The following is a 23,043-nucleotide window of genomic DNA, read 5'->3' as shown; positions in this document are numbered from 1 at the left end:
GAGAAACTCTGTTCTGTCTTTGCAGGGGGACATTTTGAATCAAGTTTGTGATTCTTACTTCACTTACATGAAGTCTATTTTCCTTTAAATCCTGTGCTCATTCCTGGTGATTTTGTCTCTTTTAATTAAGCCTTCATATCAGACTTTTATTAAGATAGAGGCAAAGCATATACCTTCCTCATTTTCTCAAGGTTATCTTCTGAAATAGACTGAATTCTTGTAATGGGGACTGAGGGTGGAGAGTACTGCTAAATCTATTGAAAGCTGTAATTCCACAATTATTCCTTAGAATACAAAAGATTGCTGTATCTTGTATCTGGACAATCCAATTAGCTCAACATCTGGGAATTAAGCAGGCTGCTGATCATATTGGAGAACTGACCTATTTCAATGGAAAACTGTTGTCTCTGCACAGCAGTCTCACTGCAGCTTGGTAGCTGAGTCTCCAGAATCATCCTGAAATTAAGCATGGGCCCATCACTGCCCGAAGTAGGAACGGCGGTTCCTGAAAAGCACATCTGTAGTAACTCCCAGCACAAGGCGGGCCAGCGGGCCACAGACTCTGTGCAGGGCATGTCAGCAGGTTGCAGCTCTTAGGCAGGGACAAAAAGAACACTGGAATTAATATTCCACACACATTTAAGGTGTCATAAAGTCAGTTTTGAAGTTTAGAAACCAGCTGGCCCACTTAAATGTTTCCGTAAGCAATGTGATGCACAGGGTTGGGGATGCAGGCATGTGTGGAGAGCACATCGGTGTCAAGACTGGGATACAGGCACTGGCCCATCACGTATGGCCCTGGAAAGCCAGTCTAGATCAACTGAGAAGTAGGTCTTTACCTCCTTGCTATTGGCTTTTGTTCCTGGGTAAACATAAGGGGAAAGGGGTAGAAATGGCTATACAATACCTGTTCACTGACAGGTACACAACACAAAAGTCAATATGGCCATATTTTCCTATGGGTATTCCCAGTCACTGAATTCACCGATTTGTTTTCTAAACAAGTAATTAGCTAAAGAGAGACTCAGATCCATGAAATATTTAGAAAATTTTTCCATTTCAGAGTTTGAAAAGAAGTCTTGCTAGTTTGAAATTTTTTACTAAATGCATATCTGAAAAGCAAATTTCCCTCCCCTTTCTCCCTCTTTTTTTCCTGCTTGAATAACATAGAGTGACTGACTGTTCTCACAGCTCAGGTTATTGTGTTTTGGAGGGCATTTTTTTCCCTGTAATTGGTTCGCTTCACTAGTCCTTTCCTCACTTTGGAGTGTTTCCAGCTGCAACTGAGAGCAGAACCACACAGAGCTGCTTCCATTCTGCCACCCACTGCAGGTGCCTTTCCTGCTAGGGATGGTGCCAGGGCTCTGGCCTCCCTGGGGTGCCACATACATCCATGTCCACCTGCCTCAGCCATCAAAACTTAGAGAAGGGAGAAAAAGCCAAACAAATCTTCCTGGGAAAAGCTATTGGCTATCCTAGGAGGGCACCGTATTCAGCATAGGGGTCTCTTACAGAGGTACGGCGCTCTCTCCAGCCTTTCTTAGATGTGGTTTATGATGCTTAAAACATTAGCATTTGCCTCCACAAGCTCTCCTGATACTATTTTAATCAGTAACAACACAAGTGGAAATTACAGAGAAGTAAATCATCCATCAACAAGAATTAGTTAAATGTTTGGTGAAGAGTAGGTCCACAGCTTCAGGTTTGTGAATGTTTTTGTGGACTTCACATTTTATTTCCCTCAAATTTTCATTATCAAACTTTGTATTGATCTCCTTCTAGGCAAGATAATTACCTTATTCTACAGAAGACCTTATTAAGTCTCAGAGCATCGCATGCTTTAAAAGAGAAAGAAAGAAAAAAAGGAGAAAAATGACAAATAATTGGAAGACAGCAGCGAAAGAGATGTTTGGAAAACAAGTCCTATAGCAATATATTAAGAGGCCTAGTCGTTCAATCTAAAGGTAATAAAAGAGTTGTAACTGCCAGAAATACATAAATTGAATAAATAAAAATCAATATCGGTTTCTTATGTGGCACTCCTCATAAATAGATGTCGGAGAGCTTTGTATTGGAGGTCGCTCTCATTAGATGAGGGCAAAGACAGTTATTTTCAATAGTATAAAAAACATCATTTAGAAATGCAATCCAGAAGGTGATACGTCTCCCTTAAAAGGACTTATTTTCTTAAATCTCCTCTACAGCAGTGTAGAAAGCTTTTATTAAAAATAGCAGGTTTGTTATTTAAGAACAGTAATGGATTTTTTTTTCTAGCTGTGTTTTCTGTGTTTTGAGCCCATACACACACGTGCACACACACATATATATACACCTTACACTCATTTATTAGGAAGCAGCAAGGAAAGGCTCGATGAATAAGTTAGGCAAGGAACAAATTAGCTATTGGCCTCATATGAGGTGCCACAATTACTGCTCTTGCTTGACCGTTCTAGCAGTCCTGAGCAGAAGGCAGTCTAAAAGGCCATGTATTTTGTGATGTTAAATATCTTAAAGAGCACAAAAGGTGATTTCTCATTTCCTCTGTAAAATAGTGGACTCTAATGCAGAGTTTTTGCAGGGATGAGTATACCAGAGGATTATTGGCTATTTGGATTCCTCATCAGGGCCTGATATTATAGTCTCTTTAAATGAGCTATAAGGAAATAAAAAATAATGTCCACATTCACTAGCAAGAAAAAACGTTGGGACTGTAGAACGTGATGTTCCCCTGTAGCATACGCTTGCAAAAAGGTCCCCAAACAAAAGACTTTCATTCATCCTGTGGGAACTGCTCAGCGCTCGAGCCCTCCTGTGCAGCAGTCAGCAATAACACTCTCACAGGTGGAGAATTACCTCTGCCATTCAGAGCAGTACACTTATTTATGTCAGTTGGCCCTATCTCTGCTTTGAACAGCGTGCTTGACAGTTCAGCAAATCAGCATGTTACCTCTTAAGTGATTTTATTCACACTAATTCAGAACTATACTGCAGGATGAAAACAAACCCTAGGGAAGCCGCTTGATCCAGCCAGGCATGGCCGGCTCCCACGTTGTTCTGCTGCCAGCCGTCACTGCAGAGCTTGATGCGATCAATACCACATCCTGCCAAATGCCAGTGTTTGTCATCTCAATGAAAAGTGACACATTTCAAAAGTCACAACTTTAGAAGGAAATTCATAGATCAACCAATGAGTACCAGTCACTGAAAATAAAACTGTATTACAACCGGTGGCTAACTAGCCCAGTGCCCACGCGCTGTGGGTTTGAAGGAAGCATTATAATTAGATGATCAGTATTTATTGACATGGGTGCTAGCTGTAACAGGCTTCGGTCCTGAGGGTAGCCATGTCATCCTGGATGTCGCATGAGTGTCTAGGAAGGTATGAGCTCTTTGTAAGCATTTGATCGTTTTGGAGTTTGTTGTAGGGTGAACTTAATGCATCTGCCTTCTGTTTGGCTTCTTTGATTAAACTGAGCCACTTTTGCTCCAGCTGAAGTCAATGGGAGTTTCACCTTTGATTTAATGAGGACCTGGCCTTGCCAATATAAAGGAATTAGCCTTTTCTGATGAGGGTAGTTAGCTGTTAATGGGTATAAGACAAGGGAAAGCCGGAGTCATGGAAAGGAGGGCTTGTATCTCCCATACGAAGATTAGATAAAGCAGAACCAAAAGTAAGAACAAGCAGACACTGATAAATGCCAACTACAAAAGCTATCAGCTAAGACTAGATGATGAGTGGGTGTCATGGTTTAACCCCAGCCAGCAACTAAGTACCACACAGCCGCTCAATCACTCTCCCCTCCCTGCCCCCTGTGGGATGGGGAGGAGAATGGGAAAAAGGTAAAACTTGTGGGTTGAGATAAGAACAGTTTAATAATTGAAATAAAGTAAAAAGAGTAATAATGACAACAATAGCAATAATAGCTATAATGAAGAAGGGAGAGAGAGAGAATAAAGCCCAAAGGAAAAAAAAAAGTGATGCACAATACAACTGCTCACCACCTGCTGACCAATGCCCAGCCAGTCCCTGACCAAAGGCTCCCAGCAACCCCCCCCAGTTTATATGCTGAGCATGACATTCTGTGTCCTTTGTAGCCCGTTGGCTACTTCAGGTCGCCCGTCCTGGCTGTGCTCCCTCCCAGCTTCTTGCGGAGCTTTGCTGGCAGAGCATGGGAAACTGAAAAGTCCTTGACTTAGCGTAAGCACTACTTAGCAATAACTAAAATATCGGTGTGTTATCAACATTATTCTCACGCTGAATCCAAAACACAGCACTGTACCATCTACTAGGAAAAGAGTTAACTCTATCCCAGCTAAAATCAGGACAGCATCCACCTGTTATTCCATACCATTTATGTCATGCCACACTTCCTAATACACTGTCACCTTTCCCATCTTTTGATATAAGCACATAGATATCATTCCCTCAGTCTATGGATCATCCCTGTAAAAGTCTGTTGGGTTCATTTAGTCCGTGATGTTGGGCTCCCATCTGTCTTTAACAGTCTTTCAGGACAGGTAAGATTATATGTGGTGTTGGATTGTTGCATGCTGAAGCCAGTTCTGATTCCATCACTGCTGTGCTTGTCTGGTCTCATCAAAGTTCATTCTTCATTGATGTGGCAATCGAAAGGTTGTTGGGTTCAGATCCCCAAATCCGGAGTGTCAGAGACAGGCACTGCGAGGTGCCCAGTGCAGTGATGGGCACATAGCCTCTGTAGAAATGGTAACATACAGTGTTGCATAGCAATTAACATCACACAATTTAATTCATTGGCTATTCTCACCCAAAATCAAGTCTTCTTGAGGTACACATCAAACTTCCCCAATTCTCTTGTATTACCCACAAAATGCACCCAGGTCCTTTAGGAAAAGCAATCCCATGAATGGGTTTGCCTTTGCCTGAGGCAGGAAAAACCTAGACTGCCTTCCCCAGCACATTTTTAATGCACACTACAGGAACTTTATCCCCTTCTACAGTACATAAAAGTTTTGATTGGGCAGGGCCAGCTCAATTGGCAGATCCTCTGGTGTTAACCAGGTGGCTTTTGCTAAATGTGTATCCCAATGTTTGAAAGGTCCCACCACCCATTGCCCTCAGTGTAGTCCTTAACAGTCCATGGTATCGTTTGATTTTCTCACAGGCTGGTGCATGCCAGGGGATGTGATATACCCACTCAAAGCCATGCTTTTTGGCCCAGGTGTCTATAAGGTTGTTTCAGAAATGAGTCCCGTTGTCTGACTCAGTTCTTTCTGGGATGCCATGTCACCACGAGACTTGCTTTTCAAGGCTCAGGATAGTGTTCCAGGAGCACAGGATGCTTCCAGCCATCCGGTGGTGGCTTCCATCATTGTAAGTACAGGATGCTTACCTTGGCAGGTTTATGGGAGTGTGATAAAGTCAGTCTGTCAGGCTTCCCCATATTTATATTTCAGCCACCATTCTCCATACCAAAGAGGCTTTAACCACTTGGCTTGCTTAATTGCAGCATGTTTCACATTCACAGATAACCTGTGCAATACTGCCCACAGTCAAGTCTACCCTTTGATCACGAGCCCATCTGTATTTTGCATCTTTTCCTTGATGGCCTGAGATATCATGGACCCACCACACTATAAATAATTCACCCTTATGTTTCCAGTGCAGGTCCACCTAAGCCACTTCAGCCTTAGCAGCCTGATCTACCTGCTGGTTGTTTTATGGTTCTTCAGTGGCCAGACTCCTGGGTACCTGAGCATCTACATGACGTACCTTCACAACCAGGTTCTCCACCCGAGCAGTAATATCTTGCCACAATGCAGCAACCCAGATGGGTTCACCTTTGTGCTGCCAGTTACTCCGCTTCCATCATTGCAACCAGCCCCACAGGTGCCACCATCCATGAGTCAGTAAAATCCAAAACACAGCACTGTATCAGCTACTAAGAAGAAAATTAACTCTGTCCCAGCTGAAACCAGGGTGGTGTGAAAAAAGTTGGCTCCAGGATCAAACAAAAATATTTCAGGCCAGCACCTTCACAAGAGGTGTTACACTGCTACATGTGAACAGGGTCTTGTAGTGATGGGGGTGTTGCTGCCCAGACTTGGATCCCCTGTATCTCCTGGGAGGGGAGAGACTGCCTACATCTTTGAAACTGTTGATTTTATGCCATAATGTCCATGGACCCTATGCATTTATGCTGCTGCCCTATGTATTAGTCACAGCTACAAGCAGCTCTGTTTTCAACTACTCACAGGTCCACGTGGATGCATAAAACTTATAGTTTTCATCCTACAGTTTGTGTTTGTCTCTGGGGTCCACCGTGTTCATCTGATCATTTCATGGATGTGTCCAAATGGAAGCAGCCCCCAGAAGAGCACCCTCTTGTTAGCAGCCTGTCTGCATCCCCATTCTCTCACCACAGTGCTTGCCAGATTTGCTGGGGAGGATGTCCAAAAAGAGAGAAGATTTACAGAATGGAAAAGGATTTTTTTTTATAGATAAACAATGAGTCATCCGTGTTCCCTCCAGGACAGAGGCAAATCTCAGCAGCGGTAGAACAAAACATAAATGCCAATGGAGGGGGGGTGGAGGGAACTGTAACATGCATGTTTGAGCCTCCGAACATGACCCTTTGGGGCAGTTACCTGGCTACCAAGGATTTTAGGTCCCAACCCTTAACCTCATATTCAAGAAAAATTTGGAAATGAGCAAGCAAAGCCATAAAAGCCAAAAACAGTGCAGCACAGAATACATTTTGTAGCAATGAAGCTCAGTTTCATGTTACATTGAGACTTTATTATTTTCTGGTAAGCGTTTTCTGACACATTTTATAAGAAAATGATGATGCTGTTGCTAGAAGATAGCTCACATTCTTGCTATGCATTTGGACATTTATTGGGGAGTGAAGTCCCTTTTGGGGGGTATTAATTGTCAGAGGTGGATACAGATCAGTGAGGTAGGAGACCATTTATTTGTTTGATAGCCTGTAAAAGCGTCAAGTAAATTTTCCCTAGTATTTTAATGCTGAGAGATACAAAATACAAAAGACACAAGGCAAAGGAGAGGGAGTAGTACAAGAAGAGTTTGAGGTGGGGAATATAGAGGGTATCTTCCCATCCTTAAAGCAATCCAAGTTAGTGAGGACTACATACAAGTGCTTTGGTCAAGGCACTGTCTCTGGAATGCAAAACAAATCTGTGCATGCCTGCACTTTAATCTGCAGCTCACAGTACAAAAAAAAAACAAACCACTAGTAAGTGGCAGAAGCATTTACTTAGTGGTTTCTCAGACAAATTTTTGCTTTGCATGATGACAGATCCCCTTGTAACAACAGTCTAGAGATTTGCTTGGTTGACTTATTGATTATTGAAAACAGTGCTTTACTGCTGACTTTCCCAGAAGACTGTGCAGCATGTTTGATTTTAACTCCCCCTTGATATTAGTAAGTGCAAATATTCATTTTCAGAATTTAAGCTTATTAGGCACATATCTACAAAAAAATAATGGTTCATGCGAGACTAAAGTAACTGCAGATTTTGTCAGATGAGATACAATAAGAAAATTAATGTTATAAGTTGTTTGTCCTGTCTTCTATCAAGAAAAATGAGCTTAAAATATCTGCATAGATTAGCCTGAAACCATTTAGGCACTATATTCTCTATGGCACAAGGTTCACGTCCTGCAAAGACAGGCATATATATATATATGTGTGTGTGTGTGTATATATATATATATATATATATACACACACATATGCATATGTATATATATACACACAGGCACACATTCTTACACCCATACAGTTGGATCACTTCTATGATGTGCAGATGTGTAAGTATTTACAGAATCAAGCCTTAAACATACCACAGACCCATAGAAATGCTACCATGCCAGTTATTAAATTAATGGTTACAAATACATTTTTTCTTTTTGAGAACTATCTTTACAGTGAATAAGGGAATAAAATTAATTGCAAGCTTTCTTTATACAGCTGTTGTGAATGCCTCCTCAAGCTAGCAGTGCCTTAGCTATAGGGGGAAAGAGTCAGGATGCAGCGCTGATGAAGTGGGCGGCAGGGGGGCAGGTCGGGGCAGGGACCTCTCCCCATGGCCCCGTGTCCCACTGCCCCAGCAGCAGCAAGCACAGCCGGGCTGGGGGCTGTGACCACAGCCATTGGGATGGAGCAGCTCCCAGGCCAAGCTGGGGGTTGGGATCAGTGAAAGAGGGGGGCAGGTGTGGGCAGAGCTGCAGTGTGGCTCAGGAAGGGACCAGGGGCGAGGGCTGGAGCCAAAATGCAGCTGGAGCCCATGGAGGCACCCTGCCCTGACAAAGTTCCCTGCAGCCCTTCCTCACACAGCTCTGCCCCTGAGCTCGGGCAGGGTTACTCGCTGCACCCTGCAGCGCTGGCCATGGCACACAACTCTTCTGGATGGTGCAGCTTCTTCGGGACCCTGTCAGAAGATAACAACATTTTCTATATTTTAGAAGGCACTTTTTCTGTGGTGTTAAGACACAACAGTGATCATGAACAACAGTGATTCATGTTTTTGGCGATCACGAACGATATTTTTCTTTCTGTTTTTTTGTTGGGTTTTTTTTTTTTCCCTTGAACTAAGGAGGTTATTTCTGATATGTTTTTTGCCTGTTTTTTAGGAAAAGCCCTTAAAATCTTCAACTCCTGTATTTGTTTTAACTCCAAATAGTGAACAGTATTGAACTGCTGCCATAAAATACAAGTCCCCTAAGGAGACAGACATGATTACAATATTAATATTCCATGTAGCAACAAATATAGGAAGTGGTAACTCATTGCTCTGGGAAGAAACACACTCCGATGATTAAAGAAACACATCTGGGAGCAAGGCCGCTGTTCTCATCTCTGTGAGTGACTTGATATACGGCATGCAACAAATCACTTGAGGGTGGGATTTAGAAAAGTCATCTGAACAAGAGGAGACCACAAGTATGGAATTAGGCAACCCCCATCCTCCTAGTGTATTCATTAATAGGAATGACCATAAATGTCCTTCATCTGATATTTGTATTCACACTAGCTATGAAAAGCATAACGTAAAGCCTCAAGCAGAAATCAGTTTTTAAAAATCTTTCTCCTTGAGAACAGGCTTCACGAACAACAGTGTATCCCGTTTCATGAGTGATGGGGTTTTGTGGACAGATGTCTTACATTTTGCCTTTCTTGGTTCTTTGCCCCCCGACTTGCATCTGTTCCATTCTTGGCACACCTTTACCCATCCTATATAAGCACTCAGCAGTCCCTTATTGCAGTCTTAGAGCTATGTACTAACAGGGATTTTGATCCTGTTCTGCCAGGTTGCTGTTGGGCAGCCCGTGAAAGCACATCTCCCCTCTCTCACCCCACAGCAATATTGCCTGAGCCCACTTTCCCACCCTGGTATTGCCCTTTTCCACTCCTGTCAGACTCCCACAGCCCACTCTGAGATCAGACAAACCCCAATGTATCCGCTCTCACACCACACGGCCCTGAACCCAGCCCCTAACCTGCGGACAGTGCCATCTGTAAGCAGCATGGCCGGCATGCTCAGCACCAAGGGAGCAGCACTGAGGCACTCCTTACCTCTTAGGTAATGAGCACATTCCAAAAGGCTTTCAATTCAAGAATTGGAGGCACTAAACACCTGTAGCACTCCTCAACAGAGAGATGTTGGTGCATGACAGCCCTCTATCTCCTATCTCAATTAGTAGTCTAAACATAGCCAGGAACATCTCACATCAGGCTTCTAACCTTGGTGTCCACAAAGCGAATTGCTAAAGTGAAATCCCTAGAAACTATTAGAGTCAAGGAACAATACTGTCTGTTCCTTGACATAAATATATGAAATATATATGAAATATTTTTCAAAATGGATGTAAGCCAGCATCTGGGAAGCCTCTGAGGCTTTGAGTTGTGTAGTCACATACTTTGCAGGAAGAAGGTCTATCCATGCGTTTTTACCTGCTACATTTCAAGAGTGACAATTTAAAATCCTGAAAGATTAAAGACACTTGAAAAGGACCACCATCTCCTGAAAAAGCAGCATCTTAGCTAACAGTGCTTACATTTTTCTTCTGAAGTTGGGAGTGTTATTCTGTTAACTTCAGAGCTTCCCACCACTTCTGCCAAGCACTTTGCCTTGTTGTGAAGAGGATGAATTCACTTGTTCTTCATGGTCTTAGTACCTAGGGAAATTCACACAGGCTCCAGTTACAGCAAGCCAGACTTGGACTGGATAACAGTGGGAAAACTGTTGTAACAGTAAAGCTCATATGTCACCAATGATAATTCAGGAGGCTGTGGACCCTCTCATGCTGGAGATATTGAAGAACTGGGTAAAAATTTATCAAGGATTGTGTAAATATATCTGGGAAGGGACAGACTAAGGGTGGCTTCTCAAGATTCTGGTTGTCTATGATTCTCTGAGACAAGCTATGTCTTTAAAGTATTAGGACAAAATAGAAGAGCGGGTTTCCCTTTTGGCCAATCCCAGAAGAAAAGCAATATTCCAGTGCTACGCAGTACTGCAGTGAACTCAGCTGTGAAAGCTGTCATAACAACATCCATCCAACTGTGCATACAAAACACACACTCAGTTACCGTAACCATCGTATGACTAAATGTGTGTTTACCTACAGCCATTACTTGCCTAGCCTTGCATTTTTCTGCAGGCATTGACTGATACGTGCAATTACGGTGGCTCCATGCATAATTCAATGCACAAAGACTGGGCTAGGTTCTTTTTTTTTTTTTTTCTTCTCCCAAGGAAGCATCAATCTTCTCCTTAGGAAGAGAAAAAACAGGGAAAGCTTGGTTAATAAAAATAGCAAGTAAGCAAACTAGCACCACTAGCCCAGGTGTGTCAATTATAAGTCGTTCCATTTCAGCTGCAACATTCAAAACATATCATAAGCATCACACACCGATGCGTATATTCCTACACCAGCTTAAAGTGAATCAAACAGCAATATACCATATACTGCAGTCACTACCTGGGTTTTGAGTAACCATTCTTTCCTAAAGACATAACAATTTAACCAAATTCTGTGGAGTTAATCTAGATTTACTTTGGCAGAAAAGTAAAGGCACGTACTGCAGAGATGTCTGTTTCATGCAGAAGTCATTTATTCAGAAGTTCTTAGAGAGAACGGTTTGGAAAAAAACAGCATAGAAATCTAAAGATTAAAAGTGCTTTGGAAAAAAACAGAGCAACCCATCATAACCAAGCGAGAGATTTTCAGTGACTAATGCCGTAACTTGACGGTAGTCGTGATTTTACCAGGGAGCTTGGGAGTGTATCTGAACAAGAGGCTTGACTCACAAATAAACCTCTTAAAGTGTTGTCATCTTCACAGGCCAAGATGCATAGCCTGAATTTATTCATGCTAAATGCCAGGCAGTTAGTAGGTTAAAAAAAGCATAGGCATTTCCTATTGAGCCATTAAAAACAGGTCTGCTTAGTACAAATGGAAACATCCATGATTAATATTTCAATTATAATTTTTTCTGATTTTTTTTAATTAGGCATCTGAATTGCCCCATCATGCCATATTGTGAAGTCTTGACTGGCTGTTTCACTGGCTTGCTTTTCCCATGATCTTCTGAAAAAGTAATTTTTCTATCCTTATTTAAATGGAAAGCTTTCTAGCAAATGGGGAACTTAGTCTGAAACAATTGTTCCTGAACGGCTTTATTGATGTTACAGAATATTAGCTGAAAGTTTTCATCAGCCTTCTCCAGAGACGATGCATAATAAGCTTAAAACAAAGAAAACACAGTTAAGACTAAATCAGCCTTTCTGGTGTTATTGGATTAATCACTTAATGCAAAAGCAAACCATTTTTGGTCTCCTATTTCCCTAAATATGAACTCTTCAGATTTAGTCATAACTCTGATGCTCCTTATATTTTATATATATTTTAACTGTCTTTTGGGATTTAATCAAAATATTGATCTGTTGTGAACTAGGACAAATTTCACATCATCCAGGCATGTATCACTTCCCATCCTGCCTTAGGGACACTCTGATACACCTCTCTGAAAGAAAAAAATATGAAGCAGAGAGGGAGGCCCTTGGAAGAGGTGATCTGAGCTGAAAACAGAAAAGACTGACCTTAAATTGGCTCAGCCCACCCAACACCTCAGAGGATTTTTCCTTCCCAACAAAGCTGTAAGCATCAAAGTAGGCTGATGGCAACAGACTGGTGATACGTGGAGTGACACAGAAGGGTGTTTGCTGCTCACATGGTCTGGATTTATTGTTCAATGTGCAGTATCATGTCTTGACCCTTGACGGGGTGAACATCAATGATCCTACAGATCACACTATTGATAATCTCCTTGTTGTTGCTTCAAATGCCAGCAGAAGCTCTGCTGCTGGTACAGTTTGGTCCCAAGGCAGCCACTCTCTGGATCACATCCTTAAAGGCTGTACTTTAAGGGTCTGTTACCTGGCGTTGTGACCCCGTCAGCTGGCATTACTTTCAGCCTTCATCTAGCTGAACTTGTTGACTGATTATTGGATGAATGCAGACTTGGGGAGACGGGCAATGCAACATTTGAGAGGCCTTCAATTCTATGTTTGAACTGGAAATTTCATTTTTCCGGAAGCAACACTGTCTGATTTGGCAAGATTTACTTCAACAACATGTATGCATTTTCCAAAGTTAGCAAAAATTCATCTTCTGAGTACATATGCCAGAATGGGGACTATGTGTGTGCTTGGAAGAAATGGTGAGAACGTGTCTGTGTGTGTGTGAAATGTATTGATGTATTGAGTTTATCAGCCATGTTACCTGTACATTATAGATGTATCGAATGCATCAGAATTCCCAGCCATATGCCAGCTGGTTTTCACAGTTGATACTTTTGGGGCTAAATTCTCCTCTCCATAAAGACTAGAAGGACTCATGGGTTGCAGTCTTTAGTACAGTGTTCACCTCTCCTTGTCATGTTGTGATATGAACATGAATTTTAATTGCCGACTTTGGTTTTATCAGCTCTATCAAGAAGCAGCTTAGAAAATGGAAGACAGTTACTTTAAGGCATCCTGGGGTTAACTGGCATCCAGTGACAACAACACAAGTACCTGTCAGAAAATAATAACCAGTGGCTGTCGTACTTCCACACATCCCATCCTTTATCCCAGCCAAGATTCAAGTAACTGTGATCCAGCCCCCACAGGTGGGAGAGGGCAGACCAGATCCCAGCTGAGGGATATTGAGGACAGAGGAAGCCTGGTGGCAGGAGGCCAGCACACTCACACTGGAAGTGGCCAACATAGTGGTGAAAGGGAATGTGTGATTTTGCATATGAAGAGTATCAAACAAAGCTACCACATGATTCTCGGGGGCAAATTAAACCTAAAGGCCACCCTTTCTCACTGCCCATCATGGCATCAGAATTCTTGCACAAATGCATATGCACATATATAAAGACTATATATGCTTGCAAATGCACCCACACACATACACACAGCTAATCTCAAGACCCGTAATCAATTGCTAGTAGGGGAGAAGGAGCAAAAAAATAATTCCCAGGTGTGACTAGAACTGTTTAAACCCTGAAGTAAAAACTTTTATTAACATACAATACTGCCCATATTCCACATAGATCTATTGAATATTTCAGTTTAAAAATTATCCACATTATTTGTTACATACATGGCCCACAGGCTGAGCCTGGGCCCACCACATGAGGCATTTTCTGAAGCTTGAAAGCTGTTTAATCTTCTTTTCTGGCCCCTCTGAGATAACTTCTGAATGGACTCTCTAAGCTCCTTATAGTATAAGATGATCATAGTGCGAGGCCAGAAGTTCCCAAGTTCCCTTCAGAGAGTGGACGCATGCTGGGCTTGACCAGTTATCAGTGAACACTGAGATTTCAACCTCTTTACAAAAGAGACTGTGTGTAATGGAGCAAATATATATATATATATATATATATATTGGAAATTTCCTCATGACAGTAAGAAATCACTAGGAAATTACCAGGAGGGAGAAAAAGACAAATATTTTTAAACGAATGGTCTGAACCTTTCCCTTTGTGACTGATTGAAATGAGAGTTATGAGGACTGGATTCAGCCTTTTACTATGAGACACTGAGGTCCTGAAGTGTATTTTTTCCTTTCTTTAATTTAGATCTGTGCAAAAAAAATGGCATGAAATACAAATAAATGACAAAGCACTGAGAATTAGGCCATTTGTCTGTAAAACCAGATATAATCCCCAAAATAGCAAAACACAGAAAAATGCATCAAAATATATTAGAGATGACAGGCCATATATTACACAGTCTATTTACGCAACTGTAGATCACTTGTCAGTACCAGTGAGCCACAGAAGCCTACTGTTAAATGTAAGAGGCATCATACAGATTAATACTAATTAAAATAATAATTACTGTTAAGTATGGCATTCTGCTAGATACACTGACAGATAAAAGACCGGTGAGGTGTTAACAATAATGAGCAAAATAAACATTTCCACCCTGGAGTATGTATATATCTATGTATACATTGCTAGTAGGAAAGAGCTATGGAAATACATACATATCCATGAATACATCGTTTTAAATGCTACAATAACCTTCCTCATTTCTAAATCTCTCCGCAAGGACCATAAGTTTCTTTTAAAACCCCAGAGCTGTTGCCTTTGGATTTACCCAGTTCATTTCGGTTTTCATCCACCGTGTTTCAGCCTGATCTTGTCTGGCTTCCACTACCCCTAAATGCCTATTGCCAGAGCAGGGTGAGGCTGGAGCAGTCAGTGGTGGGGCAGTGGGGCAGCCTGTGGCAGGGACCTCCCTCAGAGGCCCTGTCCCCCACACCCAGAGGTGACTAGCAGAGGCAGGCTAGGGGTGGCCATGGAGACAGGGCACCTCTGGGGCCAAGTCAGGGAGGCAAGGGTGGGATCAGCAAGGGAGGTTGGTAGGGATGAGTACAGCTGCAGCATAACTTAGGCAGGACACAGCTTGGGAGCTGGAGCTGAAAATGTGCTCCTCAAACCCAGAGATGGGTCTTCCCACAGCTCCTTCTGGCCATGTTGCTACTTTCCCAGCAGTGACAACACAGATTGCATGGTGACCCGATATCAGAAGTGGTCTCATGCACAGCAGCCAAACCATTAGGGTCAGAAAGGACGTGGCCGAACCCTTCCGTGACATCAGGGCACCTAATGTTTCCTACAGGAAGTCTCCAGATCTCCATTATCACCTGGACAACAAAAAAGACAAAGTGTGGTAAGGTAGGACTGATGAATGTAGACTCCATCTGCAATTTCAGAGGGCAACTGAAGAAAAAAGCCATGCTACAAACTTAACACAGTGACAGTTTTCTTTCCAGTGCCCCTCTGGCATCTTTTCTGGAACCACTGTTTGCTTTAGATAGATTTATAACATTGCATCCTCTCCATCTCTAAACTCATATGTAGAATACTGGCATCCCTGCACTGATTCTGCACTGAGTTCCTATTAATGTACCTGAGCATGAGAGATGAGTCAGACCCACTCTTCTGATCACTTTCATCTGGAAAACAGTGAACGTGTTTCTGTGCGGGCCAAAATCTTGGGTCTTACTGGCATAATGCTGCCGCAGTGACTGGAAGACTACAGAAAAGCTGTACAGATAAGAAATGAGGAAGCGCTGCATGTGCTGCTTTCATCGGTGAGGATATGATATAATGTATTTCCTAATGAGTGTTTGAGGGGATTTTTATATCATTTGAGTTTCATGATTAGATATAGTTAACTTACAAGAGTTTTCACCTCTTGATACATGTAGATCAGAGCACAGACCTGGTGGGGAATGCCCATGCAGCCCCCTGTGCTATAAGTGATCTCAGGAAGGTCCGTGGAGTCATCTGGACCGAGTCAAGAAGGAGCCTGCAAAAAACCATCACCACCCACTATCATCCAAAGACAGGTCATCCACTTGACCTATGAAATTTCAGATCAATATAGTAATTGTTTGAGTAATTATGGTACTGTTTGCTGAGATGGCATTCATTCCCCATTACAAGATTTCTGCCCTGATAGATTAGAGGTACTCTGGTCTATCTTGGAGCTGAAAGGGTTGTACCCTTTCTGGATAACATTTGTAGCTAGAAGAGAAAAAGGTCATTCATAATTATTTTTCTGGTATACTGGCTTAGCTACTCATTTGATTTATCACGTGTCCTTTCTGACAGAACATGAAATAATAAGAGTTAGATTGTCTTTAGGGGAAGCAGGCATCTAGCTCACAGAATACATCAGTTTCAATAACACATTTCAAAGGAATCCAGCTCCTTTCAATATATTCGGAGATTTGTTCACCAGTTTGGGTTGAGCTGCTTGCAAAATAGATAGAAGAAACCTCTTTGTGTGATATAACCAGATGCCATTTGCAGAGCCTGTGACATATGGTCCTTCAGACGTGGAGATAATCACAGAGGATAATTCTTGAGAGCCCGTTAGGATTCCAGAGTAGCTGTCTCTGCCATGTGGTGCTTGCTGATGTCTAAATATGATAAATTCACTCACTTTATTTTCAAAAACACAGCTGAAAGACTTTTAAAAGGAGTAGCATGAAAGCAAGAAAGTATCAACCCTAACTGCTCAATCGAAGTAAGAAATATATTCCTGATTTCATCCAGCTTCAAGGCAAGTTAATGAACTAAACAGAAATATGCAGCTGAAACTCACTGATATGAAAATAATCTAATTTTCCACAACGAATGCAATGAGGATTTCAAGGGAGTCTACACAAGCTTCTGTTCAATACAGGGCTTGGGCAGGCAGTGGGTACGCCTTGGTCTTCAACCCACCCCACCCCCGAGAAAGAAAAACAAGCTCAACCCTTGTATTCAGGGTAAGAAGCAAAACCCATAAAGCTTATGTTGTTATCACAAAAAGTATTTCAAAACTATCCCTTAACACAGAGGCTCTAAAGTACTGGCTTCCCCAGCTGTGCACAGGGTGTCGAGGCTGGTATTTGCTCACATGCCATTCCCACTCTGGTCTTGGCCCTCCAGCACTGACAAAAATAATTCTCTGGGTGGAGAAATCACAGTGAGTGGTTGGGAGTGTCTAAAACACCAGTGATGCCTCACGCCGCCCACCTTTACCCGGCACAAATGAGGATCAGAGCTTAAGCATTGAACCCTTCCTAGTTTGTCTTGTTCTTTCCAGCTAGCTCCTACCGCTGTGCCTGGGAAAGGTGCTGGGCACACCTATGCCAAGGACTGGTCCCAAAGGGAGTGTCAGCATTGGCTTGACACGCTGTCAGCAGGCTTTGCACCTACAGGGACCGCCACCATCACCATATGCTTTCATGCATGTCATTGGACGCATACAGCCACACTGCGCCACGAAACTACATCTCAGCTGACCTATAGCACAAACCTTACAGAGGAGACCAGTTCTCAGACGTGTTGACATGAAGCACACGGAACAACACCAATAGTTTAAGGCTGCAAGCTCACCTGAAGGTGAGATGCTGTGCAATGCAAATGCAACCAGTCTGCGCTGGAGGGAATTTGCCTTAGATAGCGTGGATGTAAGGCAGCTTGTGCCCCTTAATCCTGAGGCCAGAGTTTGATTCCTTGCCATGTTAGTGGTATAGGCATAACTTGTAAATCCCTTCACCGGTCTGAGATGCCTAATGAACTAAGGCAGCTCCACAGACCAGGATCCGTGGAGCTAGACGTTTCTTTGGACACCAGCCTACTCTTAGAAACAATCTAGGAAGGGGCATGGTGTCATCACTTGAAATGCTGAAATAAAGATTTTAGTGGTTGTTGCCACAGTAGCTGAAGGATATGAAAGAAAGTTCTTCAGACTTCCTACAAAGTCTGTAGGAAGACGTAGTACCTTATATTAAGTCAGCTGATGAATCTGTATCTCCCATAATATATTTGGCGTCCTATTCATTGGTCTTTCTTCTGACACAAGGAATCTTTCTTGGGTTTTTTCTCAGTGCAATGCAAGGCACACTGGATGAAATAGCATCTTTTACTGTGCAAGAGGGTGACAGTCCTTCTGGCCTTATGCACACGTGAAAGCAGTATGTGTGAAAGTGGTACCAAAGTCTCCCATCGATATTCTTAAACTGATAGTTTGAAAACTGCTTACTACCTTGATAATACCCACCTTAGCTGGATAAAGGAGACTAAAATATTCTTGCTGGAGCTAAAACGGGGTCAGCTGTTGGCAAATGTGCCTTACCTCTATGGCACGCAGTATCTCTAGCACATGGCTACTCACTTGCTATGGAGTGTAACTGCCCAGCTTAGCTGTGCGGATAGCACCCGTCAGACTGCTTCTTGTCCTTTAGATCCAGCATATCAAAGATCTCCCCATCCACTCAAACAGAAAAGTCCAAGAAAATCAGTTGAGTCCTCGATCTTTCATATGTGGATTGCCTGAGAGGACAATCAGTTATTTTGTGTGGATTGTATAAAGCTTCATGTGCAGGTTCTAGAAACCTGTGCTTTAAGACATCAGCAGGTAAATGAGGGAGAAAAGACTGTTTCCAATTCACTTGTAAAGTTTTAACTGCTCCATAGCTCATCTATGACACAAGGCAGTAGCAAATTTGCATTATCAGCCTTGGGAATGTGAATTTTGTGCATTCCAGAGTAACAGAACATCCTCTGACTTGAGGAAGAAAATTATATGAGCTGTTAACTTTTCATATTTGTCATTCTTTCCATTTTAAGAAATGAAAGTGCTTGAAGTGCTTTCATTAAACTCATTTAACAACAGAGGAACTAGGACAAAGACAAGGTATTTCCACGCTGCAGGAGATACTGATCACCCTGGATTTGTTTCCTACAAAACTGACACAGAAAAGTAGACTGTGTGAATGGAAGGAACAGAAGTTTTGCACAACCATGATTCAGGCATTTTGGAACTTCTGGATTAAAATAAAGCATTATAGGCATTCCAAAAGCAAAGCTTTTCTCTTTGATTCACTGGCCTGAAATGAAACTTTTTGTTTTGATCTGAGTCAACATTAATCTCTGTGTCCACTCCAGTTGCCAAAAAGCCTTTTGGGAGTTGTCTCCCCTCATCCTGCTCTCCCAGATGGGCACTGTTGCCCAGCCAGACTGTATTTCCCATGGCCTCTCCGCACAGCAGAGGTCTAGGAGCATCCTGTGATGTATCACACTGACTCAGCCACAAGGAGAAACAGCCATTGTTCTTCATTTTTCATAGGCACAATTTCTTCAAAGTCTTTTCCTGTGGCAAATTTCTATTTTGTTGAAACCACTGTTTCTCATAGAAAAAAATGTGAAGTTTTTTTATGGGCTATTAAACATCCCTCAGAAAACAGATATGAAGAAAGAATGAATGAAGATGTAAGATCTATACCACTGAAGGCAGATTTTCCCTGCAAAGAAAACAAAAAATAATATTTGAATTAATGAGGTATCTAATTCTTCTTCTAAAATGACAGGGGTTTATCATGCACTTATTTATATATGTAACACTCAAAGACGGAGCAACACAGTCTGAATAAACCTGTATGTTCACATAGCACCAATGATTTACTCAATTTTATATGACGTGGCTTGCATTTTTAAAAATTGGTATATATTTGTTGAGGTAGTGGTTTAGGAAAAATGTACAGTGTGAATGTCAGACTTTGGAATCAGTTCTGTCGTGCTTCTTGTTTCTAAGGGGAAAATTCAATTCACACATTTTCCAAGTTAGATGTATGGGAAGAAAAACACTTCTAATACCCATGGCAAAATATATCATTTAAAACTTCACATTCTTCACAAGTTCCAGTTCTCTTTTTGTCTAGTAATTATACACTCATGAATCTCAATTATAATAAAATATTGTGTTATTGATAACTTGCTGTCCAAAAAGTCAACAACAATATTCAGAGCTTCTCTTGATTTGCTCATTTCCTCTAGTTATTGATAATTCTGGTGGACCGTAACTGGCCATCTGAGTCGGATGAGGCTGATTTTGTTGCCCGGTTGGATGGCATTCAATTTGAAGGAGAGGAAGAACAAGTAACAAATGATGGAGAATTAGAAATGCCAAATGTATTTCTTTTTGATAGTCACAAACAATTTCAGTGACTCCCTCCAGCCGTTCTGGTATGAGAACAGGACTGATAATGTGACTTCAGAGTCACAGCTGAATTTGTCAGATCTGTACACGGGCATGCCAGGGTATTCCTGCCTTCTGTAAGCTCCTGTGCTTAGGCACTGTGTTAGGGGCTGGAAACTGGAGCTTGTATTTCCCAGACAGACTGTAGAAAGAAACACTAGAGACAACATAGACTTCGGTATAGGTATAGACTAATTTAAAAATTGAGATTGCTTTGGTGCCCTCCCAGAGGTGTCTGATGAAAAGAAAGACAAGGAGGGTAAAGTCTCCTCCTTGCTAGCCCCAGCAGTTCTCCAGCACTGCGCACTGTCAGGGTAGGGGGAAGGAAAAGCTTCATGCTGGATTTGGAGACACAGAGCTGTAAAGTATAAGAGCAAAGAGCTATTTATGCAAAATAAAAATGTACTTCAGGCTCCCCTCACCTGTCAGGGTGGACCCCTAGAGATGCTGACCACATGGCTATGAGGGACTCCTTGGGCCAGAGACCCAGCAAACATGCCTTCCCGGCCGGGATGAACTGCGCCAGGGAGCAGAAGCACACATCACGGAGCAGCGGGCTGCAGCTAGCCCCAGCACCCTCGCCTTGGCGCAGCGAGGGATCACACAAAATGAAGGAGGATTCTCCTCCCTCCAGCTTTAGCAGCTGAATTCCCTCACCGCCACGCTGGGAGCTGGCAAGGAGGACAGCCTGCACCAGGGCTGTCGTTACCGATGTAAATTAAACAGTTACCACCACAGGGTGACTCTCTGCTCTTTTCCCCAGTCGCTCTAGAAAACACATGCTCAGGCTGTAAGGAAGAACCACAGAGATTTTATTTATAGATGCAATAGGCAGGTGTTCAGTGCTTAACGTCTGCCCAGTAAGAGCTGAAACTGTATCTTTGCCCACAATGACTACGTACTTGATTATTTTCTGTGTACATAATGCATTAGATATACTTTATATTTCTCCTTCCCATCTGGATTCAGTGCATAACCTCCATACAGCTGGATTGCCCTCTCCCCTGCAGCAAAACATTTACCGATCTTATCAAGACAGAAAGAAAAACTACCACAGACTCTGGAAAACTAAACTTCAATGGAGGAGTTCCTGCTGCGGTGAGCCTGGGATATTTGTGGATGGTGGGAGAGTGCTGTGCAATGAGCTTGTGTCCATCACTTCAGTATGAAACGTTTCATCAAGGTTTGGAAAGCCATGTATGAAATATTAATTAATTACCGCTAAGTCTCACTATACTATTGTGAAACTGGCACAGTGCAGTTTTCGGTAGCTTGTTTTCAGAAATTGTTGCCTTTTATTTCAGCTACATGATCATAGCACTCTGCATAATTTATACGTCTAAGAGCCTTTTGTAGGGCACGCTGGTAGAAAAACTCGTAAGTACCACAGAAGCTGGGGTCTTGTTGAGATTAACAGGGATTTTGGGGGGTTGGTAAACAAACACAACAAAAGCAGTTCCTGTGATTGTGCCATCCATGATTTTGGTAGGTAGAGGCAGGTTTGCTACAATGACTTGTGACAAAGCAGTAAGAAAGCAAAACTAAGCTCTCCAAAATCCAAAATGAAACAAAAGGGACACCTTACTGTTGATGCAAGATGCCAGCTGTACTGAGGCACAAGTATATTTTGAAAGTACATGAAAATGAACTTTAAAATGGTTTTCATTTGAGCTGAGGAAGAAAACAGATCCTTTTGGGACTGCAGTGCTGTGCACCAGTCACCAGCAATGCAGAACACGGGAGTGCAGGCAACTCTACTACAGGCTGCCACTGACAAAAATGGGAAACGTTTTTCCACATTTCTTGCCCAGAATAAATATTCTGGCATGCCATTTTTACATTAATGAAATGCATCAGCAAAGTGAGGATAGTTTAAAAACTTTTCCTCTCTTTGGAAATATCTCTTTCATGTTCAGGAAAATATCCACAGGACGTAGTGGTGAGTGCTGGGAGGGGTGGGGGGGTGTCTTCAGGGGCTACCTGAGAGGCCATTAGTGTCGATGAGACTCTAAGTCCACCGCCTGGGGAGCAGATCTCAGCTGAGATACATCAGGAAATGCCACCACAGCACACAAACAGGTAAGCAGCCGTCATGCACAAGTCAGGCACAACAGTATTGCTCCAGACCCATGGGTGCAAGGGTGACATTAATCCCACCAGGGCTGCCTACCTAAAAGCTCAGTGTGTATCCCAAGCCATGTATCCAGACTCCCTTGACCCACAGTGCAGAGGGCACCTGCCTCTCCTCCTGGGCTGTGGAGGGAGCCTCAGTGACAAGTTTGGGTTGGACCCCTCGCTTTTGCACAGCTACAGCCAGGTGAGAGGGACTCAAGGGACATGCCAGGGCTAAGAAGCTCACAACTCTTTGCTTTCCAGCTCTACAATTTAACTGCTAAAACATGGCAACAATACATCTGAATCTTGTTGGAACATCTATGGCAGAAAACCAGTTTATGCCTGCACCTGGAATTACTTATAATTAGAATGCATAATCAGGACGTGGACGAATGGCTAGGCTCAAATGCATACAGAGGCCTATCCCTGCGACGGCAAAATTTTCAGAACCGTCAAACAACAATAATCACATTTTGTAGGCAATAGTTTTCATAGCTTGGTAATGAAACATATACAAAAACCAGCTAAAGAATCCTGGGCTGATTACTGTTCCGCACCCCTAAAAGGCAGGCTGTAATCAAAACAAGTTGAGAAAGCTCGTGTGCTGTTTCACTTGCTCCACAAGGTCTGTGCAGCGCGGAATATCACCCTGGTCTGCGCTGTGCACAGGGCTATGCCGCTCTGAGCCCCCAGCCTTGAAAAAGTGATGGCAAGCCAAGTAAGCAACAGCCTCCAGAGCTGTAGCATGGATCAAGCAAAAGGAGCTCTGTCCCCAGGTGTCTCACTGGAGATGGGTGCAAAAAGTTGTGCCGCATGCAGTCTTCCACT

The sequence above is a fragment of the Falco cherrug genome, chromosome 2, assembly GCF_023634085.1.
Source record: "Falco cherrug isolate bFalChe1 chromosome 2, bFalChe1.pri, whole genome shotgun sequence".
Classification (NCBI taxonomy): domain Eukaryota; kingdom Metazoa; phylum Chordata; class Aves; order Falconiformes; family Falconidae; genus Falco; species Falco cherrug.
Note: the sequence above shows the minus strand (reverse complement) of the source record.